Genomic DNA, 14,213 nt, shown 5'->3' with positions numbered 1-14,213 from the left:
CCAAGGGGAGGACAGACAACACAGACTCAACATATATTCCCAGGTGGGCGACAACAGGAGACAACAATAAGCCCAACAGGGATCCGGAGGGTAGCACTCAGGAACGACAACCAGGATTAACCACTCCAGTGGGTCAGTATAGATGTCCAGGCAGGAAGCTCTATAACTGGCAACTAGAGAAGTGTGAGGGGAGAATATAAGGAGGTAGGGAGTGGCAGACAAGAAACAGCTGAGGAGGAGAAGCTACGGATCCCTGAGAGAGACAAAAAGGATAGCAAGGCAAACAGAGAAAACAATCACTGAGAAACAACGTGATCTTTAGATATAGAGCGCGCAGCCACCCGCTGCGACTTCCTGACCCCGGGTATAACGGAGTCAGACGTGGCTCTTGATACCCTCGTGACAGTACCCCCCCTTTCACGAGGGGCCTCCGGACACTCAGGACCAGGTCTCTCCGGATGAGAGGCATGGAAAGTCTGAATTAACCTGTTGGCGTTTACCTCTGACGCTGGAACCCACATTCTTTCCTCGGGACCGTAACCCCTCCAATGCACCAGATACTGAAGAGAGCGGCGGACCCGACGAGAATCAACAATTCTGGCTATTTGAAACTCCAGATTACCAGCCACAATGACAGGAGGAGGTGGCAGCGGCGATGGTTCTAGAGGTGGAACATACTTCTTGAGTAACGATTTATGGAAGACGTTATGGATCTTAAAAGTCTGAGGTAGCTCCAGGCGAAAAGCCACAGGGTTAATGACGGCTACTATTTTATAGGGACCAATGAACCTAGGACCCAGTTTCCAAGAAGGAACCTTCAACTTAATATTCCTAGTAGACAACCACACATAGTCATTCACTCCTAGGTCCGGACCTGGCGACCGTTTCTTATCGGCCATGCATTTATATTTACCACTCATCTTTTTCAAGTTAACTTGCACCTTCTGCCATACCGATGAAAGAGATGAAGAAAACCTTTCCTCTTCGGGAACCCCAGAAGACCCCCCCTCTTTGAAAGTACAAAATTGGGGATGAAAACCGTATGCACCAAGGAATGGTGACTTGCCAGTGGACCCTTGATAATGATTATTTATGGCAAACTCAGCTAACGGTAAATATGATGACCACAACTCTTGGTTTTCAGACACAAAACACCTTAAATATGTTTCTAGATTTTGGTTGGTACGCTCAGTCTGTCCATTCGACTGAGGATGGAAAGCTGAGGAAAAGGACAAGTGAACCCCCAAACGGGAACAAAAAGCTTTCCAAAACTTAGAAATAAACTGGGTTCCCCGATCCGAAACCACATCGGAAGGGACCCCGTGAAGCTTCACGATTTCACTGATAAACACCTGAGCGAGAGTTTTAGCATTAGGAAGTGCGGGTAGCGCAATAAAGTGTACCATTTTGCTAAACCTGTCTACTACTACCAAGATAACAGTTTTACCCGCCGACAACGGTAAGTCAGTGATGAAATCCATTGACAGATGTGTCCATGGCCTATTGGGGATGAAAAGTGGCAATAAAGACCCTGCTGGACGTGTATGAGAGACTTTCGCGCGTGCACAAGTAGAACAAGTAGACACGAAATCCATTACATCCTGACGCAACCTTGGCCACCAAAAACGACGAGATAAAAGCTCCAAGGTTGCTTTACTACCCGGGTGTCCCCCTGAGCCTCTAACACCTTTCCCTCTAGAACAGAGTGTACAGCAGAGACAACCACTCCTCTTTGTAAAATAGGTACCGGATCACAAACATTACCCCCTCCAGGGAAACTATGAGATAATGCGTCTGCCTTGGTATTTTTTGCCCCAGGACGATAGGTGATTACAAAGTTAAATCTGGTAAAGAATAGCGACCACCTAGCTTGTCTAGGGGTGAGACGCTTAGCCGATTCTAGGTACAGAAGGTTCTTGTGATCCGTAATCACCGTGACGGGGTGGATTGCTCCCTCTAAGAAGTGACGCCACTCTTCAAGTGCCAGTTTAATCGCCAACAGTTCCCTATTTCCAATATCATAATTCTTCTCCGCAGAAGATAATTTTTTGGAAAAGAAAGCGCAAGGACGCCATTTGCCAGGAGACGGACCCTGAGACAATACAGCTCCCACTCCCACCTCTGACGCATCTACCTCGACAATAAAAGGCTGGGAGACATCAGGCTGAATTAGAACAGGTGCCGAGGTAAACCTCTCCTTTAGAGAGGAAAATGCATCTTTAGCGGCGTCAGACCATTTGGAAAAATCCGTCCCCTTCCTAGTCATGTCGGTAAGGGGTTTAACGATCACTGAATAATTTTTAATGAACTTTCTATAGAAATTAGCGAAACCCAAAAACCGTTGTAGGGCTTTAAGGTTCTCAGGAAGATCCCAATCTAAAATTGCCTGGACCTTCCCAGGATCCATGCGGAAACCTGAAGCAGATAATAGATATCCCAGGAACTGTAATTCCTGAACAGCGAAGACACATTTTTCAATTTTCGCATATAATTTATTCGTCCGTAGGACCTGCAGTACTTGCCTGACATGCACCTCATGTGTTTTCAGATCAGCCGAATAAATTAAGATATCATCTAGGTATATGACTACAAACCTGCCGATGAGATGACTAAAAATATCATTAACGAAATGTTGGAAGACAGCAGGGGCATTGGTCAGACCGAAAGGCATAACTAGATTTTCATAATGCCCCTCAGGGGTGTTAAAAGCTGTCTTCCACTCATCCCCTTCCCTGATACGAATCAGATTGTAGGCCCCTCTAAGATCAAGTTTGGAGAACCACTTAGCACCCGCAATCTGATTAAAAAGGTCAGGAATGAGAGGAAGAGGGTATGGGTCACGGATGGTTATCTGGTTTAACTCACGGAAATCTAAGCAAGGACGCAGGCCCCCATCTTTCTTTTTAACAAAGAAAAACCCTGCAGCCACGGGTGAAGAAGAAGGTCTGATGTGTCCCTTAGCCAGACTCTCGGAGATATAATCTTTCATGGCTTGTCTCTCGGGACCCGAAAGATTATACAACCTGGACTTGGGTAATTTTGCCCCGGGAATCAGGTTAACCGGGCAATCATAAGGACGATGAGGTGGTAGTTTCTGACAACCCTTTTCAGAAAAAACGTCCTCAAAGTCCGAAATAAATGTAGGTAGGGAAGCTATGGAGGCGATTAAGCAATTGTTATTTAAGCAATTCTCTCTGCAATGCTCACTCCACTCCAATATCTCCCTGGCCTGCCAATCCACCACTGGATTGTGCGCTACCAACCAGGGAAGACCCAATACCACCGGAGAGGGAAGGCCCTCCAGAACGTAACATGAAAGACACTCATTATGGTGGTCCCCTACCCGAAGGTGTAAATTACGAACAATGTGGTTGAGGTGTCTCTGAGACAGAGGAGCAGAATCTATAGCGAATACGGGAATAGGTCTCTGCAGCGTACAGAGAGACAAACCCATAGTGCGGGCAAAATGGGCATCAATCAAGTTTACCCCTGCTCCACTGTCTAGAAAAACAGAAATAGACTCCGTCTTAACACCAAAAACAATGACCGCTGGTAACACAAATTGAGATGTTCGTATGGAGGAAACGTATACCCCCCGGCTGACATCCTCCGCACAGCCCTGGGTTAGTAGTTTTCCGACGGTCTTTTGTTTTTGAGAAAGGAGGGACAGACATTAACCACCTCCGGACCGCCTAACGCAGGATCGCGTTCCGGAGGTGGCAGCGCTGCGCACAGTCACGCATATACGCGTCATCTCGCGATGGCCGAGATTTCCTGTGAACGCGCGCACACAGGCGCGCGCGCTCACAGGAACGGAAGGTAAGAGAGTTGATCTCCAGCCTGCCAGCGGCGATCGTTCGCTGGCAGGCTGGAGATGTGTTTTTTTTAACCCCTAACAGGTATATTAGACGCTGTTTTGATAACAGCGTCTAATATACCTGCTACCTGGTCCTCTGGTGGTCCCCTTTGTTTGGATCGACCACCAGAGGACACAGGTAGCTCAGTAAAGTAGCACCAAGCACCACTACACTACACTACACCCCCCCCCGTCACTTATTAACCCCTTATTAGCCCCTGATCACCCCATATAGACTCCCTGATCACCCCCCTGTCATTGATTACCCCCCTGTCATTGATCACCCCCCTGTAAAGCTCCATTCAGATGTCCGCATGATTTTTACGGATCCACTGATAGATGGATCGGATCCGCAAAACGCATCCGGACGTCTGAATGAAGCCTTACAGGGGCGTGATCAATGACTGTGGTGATCACCCCATATAGACTCCCTGATCACCCCCCTGTCATTGATTACCCCCCTGTCATTGATTACCCCCCTGTAAAGCTCCATTCAGACGTCCGCATGATTTTTACGGATCCACTGATAGATGGATCGGATCCGCAAAACGCATCCGGACGTCTGAATGAAGCCTTACAGGGGCATGATCAATGACTGTGGTGATCACCCCATATAGACTCCCTGATCACCCCCCTGTAAAGCTCCATTCAGATGTCCGCATGATTTTTACGGATGCACTGATAGATGGATCCGATCCGCAAAACGCATCCGGACGTCTGAATGAAGCCTTACAGGGGCATGATCAATGACTGTGGTGATCACCCCATATAGACTCCCTGATCACCCCCCTGTAAAGCTCCATTCAGATGTCCGCATGATTTTTACGGATGCACTGATAGATGGATCCGATCCGCAAAACGCATCCGGACGTCTGAATGAAGCCTTACAGGGGCATGATCAATGACTGTGGTGATCACCCCCCTGTCATTGATTACCCCCCTGTAAAGCTCCATTCAGATGTCCGCATGATTTTTACGGATGCACTGATAGATGGATCCGATCCGCAAAACGCATCCGGACGTCTGAATGAAGTCTTACAGGGGCATGATCAATGACTGTGGTGATCACCCCCCTGTCATTGATTACCCCCCTGTAAAGCTCCATTCAGATGTCCGCATGATTTTTACGGATGCACTGATAGATGGATCCGATCCGCAAAACGCATCCGGACGTCTGAATAAAGCCTTACAGGGGCATGATCAATGACTGTGGTGATCACCCCCCTGTCATTGATTACCCCCCTGTAAAGCTCCATTCAGATGTCCGCATGATTTTTACGGATGCACTGATAGATGGATCCGATCCGCAAAACGCATCCGGACGTCTGAATGAAGCCTTACAGGGGCATGATCAATGACTGTGGTGATCACCCCCCTGTCATTGATCAACCCCCTGTAAAGCTCCATTCAGATGTCCGCATGATTTTTACGGATGCACTGATAGATGGATCGGATCCGCAAAACGCATCCGGACGTCTGAATGAAGCCTTACAGGGGCGTGATCAATGACTGTGGTGATCACCCCATATAGACTCCCTGATCACCCCCCTGTCATTGATTACCCCCCTGTCATTGATTACCCCCCTGTAAAGCTCCATTCAGACGTCCGCATGATTTTTACGGATCCACTGATGGATGGATCGGATCCGCAAAACGCATCCGGACGTCTGAATGAAGCCTTACAGGGGCGTGATCAATGACTGTGGTTAACCCCCCTATATAGACTCCCTGATCACCCCCCTGTCATTGATTACCCCCCTGTAAAGCTCCATTCAGATGTCCGCATGATTTTTACGGATGCACTGATAGATGGATCGGATCCGCCAAACGCATACGGATGTCTGAATGAAGCCTTACAGGGGCGTGATCAATGACTGTGGTGATCACCCCATATAGACTCCCTGATCACCCCCCTGTCATTGATTACCCCCCTGTCATTGATTACCCCCCTGTAAAGCTCCATTCAGACGTCCGCATGATTTTTACGGATCCACTGATAGATGGCTCGGATCCGCAAAACGCATACGGACGTCTGAATGAAGCCTTACACGGGCGTGATCAATGACTGTGGTTATCACCCCATATAGACTCCCTGATCACCCCCCTGTCATTGATCACCCCCCTGTCATTGATCACTCCCCCTGTCATTGATCACCCCCCTGTCATTGATCACCCCTCTGTAAGGCTCCATTCAGACATTTTTTTGGCCCAAGTTAGCGGAATTTTTTTTTTTTTTTCTTACAAAGTCTCATATTCCACTAATTTGTGTCAAAAAATAAAATCTCACATGAACTCACCATACCCCTCACGGAAACCAAATGCGTAAAATTTTTTAGACATTTATATTCCAGACTTCTTCTCACGCTTTAGGGCCCCTAGAATGCCAGGGCAGTATAAATACCCCACATGTGACCCCATTTCGGAAAGAAGACACCCCCAGGTATTCCGTGAGGGGCATATTGAGTCCATGAAAGATTGAAATTTTTGTCCCAAATTAGCGGAACGGGAGACTTTGTGAGAAAAAAATTAAAAATATCAATTTCCGCTAACTTGTGCCAAAAAAAAAAATTTCTATGAACTCGCCATGCCCCTCATTGAATACCTTGGGGTATCTTCTTTCCAAAATGGGGTCACATGTGGGGTATTTATACTGCCCTGGCATTCTAGGGGCCCCAAAGCGTGAGAAGAAGTCTGGTATCCAAATGTCTAAAAATGCCCTCCTAAAAGGAATTTGGGCCCCTTTGCGCATCTAGGCTGCAAAAAAGTGTCACACATCTGGTATCGCCGTACTCAGGAGAAGGTGGGGAATGTGTTTTGGGGTGTCATTTTACATATACCCATGCTGGGTGAGAGAAATATCTTGGTCAAATGCCAACTTTGTATAAAAAAATGGGAAAAGTTGTCTTTTGCCAAGATATTTCTCTCACCCAGCAAGGGTATATGTAAAATGACACCCCAAAACACATTCCCCAACTTGTCCTGAATACGGCGATACCACATGTGTGACACTTTTTTGCAGCCTAGGTGGGCAAAGGGGCCCACATTCCAAAGAGCACCTTTAGGATTTCACAGGTCATTTACCTACTTACCACACATTAGGGCCCCTGGAAAATGCCAGGGCAGTATAACTACCCCACAAGTGACCCCATTTTGGAAAGAAGACACCCCAAGGTATTCCGTGAGGGGCATGGCAAGTTCCTAGAATTTTTTTATTTTTTGTCACAAGTTAGTGGAAAATGCTGATTTTTATTTTTTATTTTTTTTTCATACAAAGTCTCATATTCCACTAACTTGTGACAAAAAATAAAAACTTCCATGAACTCACTATGCCCATCAGCGAATACCTTGGGGTCTCTTCTTTCCAAAATGGGGTCACTTGTGGGGTAGTTATACTGCCCTGGCATTCTAGGGGCCCAAATGTGTGGTAAGGAGTTTGAAATCAAATTCTGTACTCAGGAGAAGGTGGGGAATGTGTTTTGGGGTGTCATTTTACATATACCCATGCTGGGTGAGAGAAATATCTTGGCAAAAGACAACTTTTCCCATTTTTTTATACAAAGTTGGCATTTGACCAAGATATTTATCTCACCCAGCATGGGTATATGTAAAATGACACCCCAAAACACATTCCCCACCTTCTCCTGAGTACGGAGATACCAGATGTGTGACACTTTTTTGCAGCCTAGGTGGGCAAAGGGGCCCATATTCCAAAGAGCACCTTTCGGATTTCACAGGTCATTTTTTACAGAATTTGATTTCAAACTCCTTACCACACATTTGGGCCCCTAGAATGCCAGGGCAGTATAACTACCCCACAAGTGACCCCATTTTGGAAAGATGAGACCCCAAGGTATTCGCTGATGGGCATAGTGAGTTCATGGAAGTTTTTATTTTTTGTCACAAGTTAGTGGAATATGAGACTTTGTATGAAAAAAAAAAAAATAAAAATCATCATTTTCCACTAACTTGTGACAAAAAATAAAAAATTCTAGGAACTTGCCATGCCCCTCACGGAATACCTTGGGGTGTCTTCTTTCCAAAATGGGGTCACTTGTGGGGTAGTTATACTGCCCTGGCATTCTAGGGGCCCAAATGTGTGGTAAGGAGTTTGAAATCAAATTCTGTAAAAAATGACCTGTGAAATCCGAAAGGTGCTCTTTGGAATATGGGCCCCTTTGCCCACCTAGGCTGCAAAAAAGTGTCACACATCTGGTATTGCCGTACTCAGGAGAAGGTGGGGAATGTGTTTTGGGGTGTCATTTTACATATACCCATGCTGGGTGAGAGAAATATCTTGGCAAAAGACAACTTTTCCCATTTTTTTATACAAAGTTGGCATTTGACCAAGATATTTCTCTCACCCAGCATGGGTATATGTAAAATGACACCCCAAAACACATTCCCCACCTTCTCCTGAGTACGGAGATACCAGATGTGTGACACTTTTTTGCAGCCTATGTGGGCAAAGGGGCCCATATTCCAAAGAGCACCTTTCGGATTTCACAGGTCATTTTTTACAGAATTTGATTTCAAACTCCTTACCACACATTTGGGCCCCTAAAATTCCAGGGCAGTATAACTACCCCACAAGTGACCCCATTTTGGAAAGAAGAGACCCCAAGGTATTTCGTGATGGGCATAGTGAGTTCATAGAAGTTTTTATTTTTTGTCACAAGTTAGTGGAATATGAGACTTTGTAAGAAAAAAAAAAAAAAAAATCATCATTTTCCGCTAACTTGTGACAAAAAATAAAAAGTTCTATGAACTCACTATGCCCATCAGCGAATACCTTAGGGTGTGTACTTTCCGAAATGGGGTCATTTGTGGGGTGTTTGTACTGTCTGGCCATTGTAGAACCTCAGGAAACATGACAGGTGCTCAGAAAGTCAGAGCTGCTTCAAAAAGCGGAAATTCACATTTTTGTACCATAGTTTGTAAACGCTATAACTTTTACCCAAACCATTTTTTTTTTACCCAAACATTTTTTTTTTATCAAAGACATGTAGAACTATAAATTTAGAGCAAAATTTCTATATGGATCTCGTTTTTTTTGCAAAATTTTACAACTGAAAGTGAAAAATGTCATTTTTTTGCAAAAAAATCGTTAAATTTAGATTAATAACAAAAAAAGTAAAAATGTCAGCAGCAATGAAATACCACCAAATGAAAGCTCTATTAGTGAGAAGAAAAGGAGGTAAAATTCATTTGGGTGGTAAGTTGCATGACCGAGCAATAAACGGTGAAAGTAGTGTAGGTCAGAAGTGTAAAAAGTGGCCTGGTCTTTCAGGGTGTTTAAGCACTGGGGGCTGAGGTGGTTAATGAAATGACCCCTCCCCCCACAGAAAAAACAAGCCCCCCCCCTACGGCGAACCTCGGGAGGACGGACCTGACGAGAAGTTCCGCCTAGCTGCATAGGCTCATCTAAGTCAGTACAGGCTAATTGTTCCTTGGGAGAGGTAACCAATTGCTCCGGAATTTTCGATCTCTCCCTAAAACGTCTATCTATTCTGATAGAGAGGGACATAACAGCATCAAGGGAAAGGGGGGTCTCATACAGCGCCAGTGCATCCTTAACCCTTTCAGATAACCCAGAGCAGAACTGACTCCTGAGAGCCGGGTCAATCCACTGAGTATCCGTAGCCCACCTACGGAACTCTGAGCAATATTCCTCTGCTGACCGATCTCCCTGTAGGAGTCTCCGTAACTTCGACTCAGCCAAGGCGACTCGGTCAGGGTCATCATATATGAGACCCAAAGCCCCAAAAAATCCCTCCACTGACCGAAGAGCCTGAGAACCAGGGGGTAACGAGAACGCCCAGGATTGCGGATCCCCCTGAAGCAGGGAAATGACAATCCCTACCCGCTGTTCTTCATGACCTGAGGAGTAAGTGCGCAACTTAAAATATAATTTGCAGGCCTCACGGAACGTCGCAAATTTGTCCCTTCCCCCAGAAAATCTGTCGGGAAGAGCAACCTTGGGTTCAGTGACAACCTGGTTACCCATAGCAACCGCTGGGGGTGCGGTCTGCTGCATTTGCTGCTGTTGTTGGAGAACAGACGCCTTCAATCCTGCCACCTCCAAAGACAGGCTTTGAAGCTGTTCTGCCAAGGCATCAATAGGATCCATATTGGATTCTAAGTAGAGAGAGAAAAAAAAAAAACAACAAACAAAAAATTATAAAAAAAAAATTTTTCTCAAAAAGTAAGGGCCAGTTATAATATCACGGTCGGCGTGGCTATCACATACGTGACACAGAGGGAGGGAACGAGGAAGGCCCTGCCCAAGTGAGAGGGAAGATGGTGACCCCTGACTCACCTGGCACCTGGCTGCCCTGACGTCCCTAGACGGGTTCCTCACCCGTACGCCGATCACGTGCCTAAAGCCCTGGCTTTCCCTGAGCTGAGCCCTAGGTAGTGAACAGGGCGATGGGAACACTAGTCCGCACCACTAGCTCTAAAGGAAAACACCAAGGGGAGGACAGACAACACAGACTCAACATATATTCCCAGGTGGGCGACAACAGGAGACAACAATAAGCCCAACAGGGATCCGGAGGGTAGCACTCAGGAACGACAACCAGGATTAACCACTCCAGTGGGTCAGTATAGATGTCCAGGCAGGAAGCTCTATAACTGGCAACTAGAGAAGTGTGAGGGGAGAATATAAGGAGGTAGGGAGTGGCAGACAAGAAACAGCTGAGGAGGAGAAGCTACGGATCCCTGAGAGAGACAAAAAGGATAGCAAGGCAAACACAGAAAACAATCACTGAGAAACAACGTGATCTTTAGATATAGAGCGCGCAGCCACCCGCTGCGACTTCCTGACCCCGGGTATAACGGAGTCAGACGTGGCTCTTGATACCCTCGTGACATGTGGCCTGCCTTCTCCCTTTTGCCACCCCACTACTTCTTCCAGCCTGTTTCGGTTCTGCGGATCCCTCCCCCTCTGTACTGCTGTCCTTGCTTGGCTTGCCACCTTCCCAGGTTGGGTCAGTGATTTAATTGTCCACCACCTCCTCTTCCACTTCCTCACTCTGGTCATCTTCCTGACTTGTTGACCTAGCAACAGCCTCACTTATTGACAAGTGTGTCTTATCCTCATCATCAACCTCTTGAGTCACTAATTGCCGTTGACTTATTGGCAACTGTGTCTCATCATCATTATCTACCTCGTGAAACACTAATTGCCATTCCCCACCATCATCTTCTTGTGACTGTGGATGCTCAAAAGTTTGGGCATCAGTGCAAACGATCTCCTCATGTCCCTCTTCAAGCGGTCTTGGCGAGAGGCCCAAATCAAGGAATGTCGATGAAAAGAGCTCCTTGGAATATCAGAGTGTGGGATCACTTCTTTGGCAAAACTCTCCATGGTGGGAGGAAGGAGGATCATGGTGAGGATTCTGTTGACCAGACTCTTGGCTACTGAGACTGGACTTTGTGGAAGACAGGGTGGTGCTTAACCGGATGGAAGCATTATCTGCTGCAATACAACCGACTATCTGGTTGCACTGATGTGACTTCGAGAGTGATGTCCTGCGCCGCCCTGCAAAATGGGACATGAAGCTAGGTATCGTGGATGAGTGTGTTTCTTGTGCTCTGGCTGCAGGCACAGTTTCACCTTGCCCAGGGCCATAGCCTCTGCGTGCACCATCAGCAGAACGGCCACCTGCCGTCTCTTACTGCTCCCCTTCTGCATGTTATTAGGGCGTTGCTTCAGCACCTAGAGGCTCGGTCTATGCATCCTTTGGCACGCCCAGGTCCAGTTGATTGACTTTTGAGTTTTAATCATAGTCCCGTAAATCCCGCGCCTGCACTGTCCTGTTTAGTATTCGGCGCAGGCAGGAAGGAAGCTGGCAGCAGGAGCGCGTCCTTCACTCACTGCGCCTGCGCTGAATACTAAACGGGACAGCGCAGGCGCAGGATTTATGTGACACTGAGGAGAATTCGAAAGTCAATCAACTGGACCTGGGCGTGCCAAAGCGTGCGTAGACCGAGCCTCTAGGTGCTGAAGCAACGCCCTAATAGCACCTAGAGGCTCATTAGCATATTTTAAAAGTCTTTATTTTAAGAGAACGGTAGCAGGCAGGGAGTTATAAAGCATACTGTTATGTACTGCTGACATTAGCACATCGCAAATGTCAGTCAGCTACATAACGATTTTTCCCATGACAGAAACCCTTTAAAGAGGACCTGTCGCCTAAAAATGCATTGCAATCTGAAAGCAGCATGTTATAGAGGAGGAGCTGAGCAGATTGATGTATAGTTTTGTAGGAAAAGATTCAGAAAAACCTGTAATTTACTGTATACATTTATATCTTAGCTTTTTCCACTTCCTGTGAACAGCTATTAGTACAGGGAGAAGGTGTTATCAGTGATTGATAGCAATGTGTGTATAAGTGTGACAGAGATAGCTGTATATCACTGGTAACTCTTCCCTCCTGTACCGATAGCTGTTAGAAAAAGGAAAGATATAAATGTAAAGATTACAATTTTACTGAATCTTTTCCTATAAAACTATATATTGATCTGCTCACCTCCTCCTGCTTTATAACATGCTGCTTTCAGATTGCATTGCATTGCATGATTTAATACCTATTTAAATAGGTATTCCCTAAATGCTCCAGTTTTCAAAAAGATAGGGATATAATCAATTAGCATTCTATAAAATTGTCTCTGTTATTCTATCTATCTATCAATCTATCTATCTATCTATCTATCTATCTATCTATCTATCTATCTATCTATCTATCTATCTATCTATCTATCTATCAATCTATCTATCTTTCTGTCTGTCTTTCTATCTTTCTATCTATTAACAGGGACAAGTGCTTATGCCCAATGGGGTCCTTATGCAGCACGTGTCGAACTAGCTCCTATGAGACTTCAGGGCCAGGAGCGAATATGTTTTTGCTACCTGTCCTGTCAGTCTTAAAGGGGTATTCTCATCTTGCAAATTCGTTCTCACCTGCAGTCACTCTGTTGTTCACTTCCTGGTTTTCTGCTGCTAAGGCTGGGCGGGCTTAGGCAGCTAGAGTGAAGGCAGGCCACACCTCCTTATGACATCACACTGAGAACTCAGTCCTTGCGTGCTAGTTCATGTGAAGACTATGAGTCATCAGTCTGGCAGCCTGTAGTGTGTGTGAGGCCCCTCCCCCTGCTGGGGAATCAGAGAGCTGTGATAAGTGAGCTCAGTGTACAGGAACACGTGGCTGTTCTGCAGTTTTACACACAAAATCTCTGTCTGATCTCTAAGGCTGGGTTCACACCTAAGCGTTTTACAGAGCGTTCCTATGCGCTGTAAAACACTCAACAGGCAAAAACCAATGATCCCCTATGGGCATGGTTCTCACCTGAGCATTTTACAGCGCGTACGAACGCGCTGTAAAACGCCCTACGCCCCAAGAAGTACAGGAGCTTCTTTGGGGCGTATAGTCGCGCGTTCCCACACATAGACTTCCGGGAATGCACGACAATGGGCGTTTGCTTGTTTCCCTCCCGCGTATATAAACGCCCGATAAAATCGCGCATACAGAGTACGCTCAGGTCTGAACCCAGCGTTACAAACCCATTTTGTTTATCAAAAAATATAATTCCATATTATACATTAGCTCAAAAGCTTGTCAGCTAGTAGACTTCTAATCTGTTCTTTTGTCTCCCATAAAACACGACCAACCCCCACCCACCAGCACTGATGCAGATTTGTTTCCATTACAGCTGTACTCCAGTTGTGTATAAACCTTACACTATGTATCTGTATAGATGCATATACAGCTCAGCTACATGTGGCTACTCCAGTCCCCTAACATCACTTTGGCTGAATGGCTTCCTATACAGCTCTGCTACATCTTTATTCTACTCCCCCACTAGCACTGTGGCTGAACAGTCTCATATACAGCCCTGCTACATCTGTTTCTCTCTTCCATCAGCATTGATGCTGACCTACCACATATACATCTCTGTTACATCTGTCTATTTCCTTCACCATTAGTACTGTAGCTGAACAGCAGCTAATTCAGATCTGCTACATCTGATTCTATCTTTCACCCACATTGATTCTAAACCGCCACATACACATGTCTGCTACATCCGTCTATTTCCTTCACTATTAGTACTGTGGCTGAACAGAGCTTATTCAGCTCTGCTACATCTGATTCTATCTTTCACCCGCATTGATTCTAAACCTCCACATATACATCTCTGCTAAATCCGTCTATTTCCTTCACCATTAGTACTGTGGCTGAACAGCAGCTTATTAAGCTCTGCTACATCTGATTCTATCTTTCACATGCATTGATTCTAAACCGCCACATACACATCTCTGCTAAATCCATCTATTTCCTTCACCATTAGTACTGTG

This window comes from Bufo bufo, chromosome 1 (assembly GCF_905171765.1).
Source record: "Bufo bufo chromosome 1, aBufBuf1.1, whole genome shotgun sequence".
Classification (NCBI taxonomy): domain Eukaryota; kingdom Metazoa; phylum Chordata; class Amphibia; order Anura; family Bufonidae; genus Bufo; species Bufo bufo.
This window is presented reverse-complemented; position numbering follows the sequence as displayed.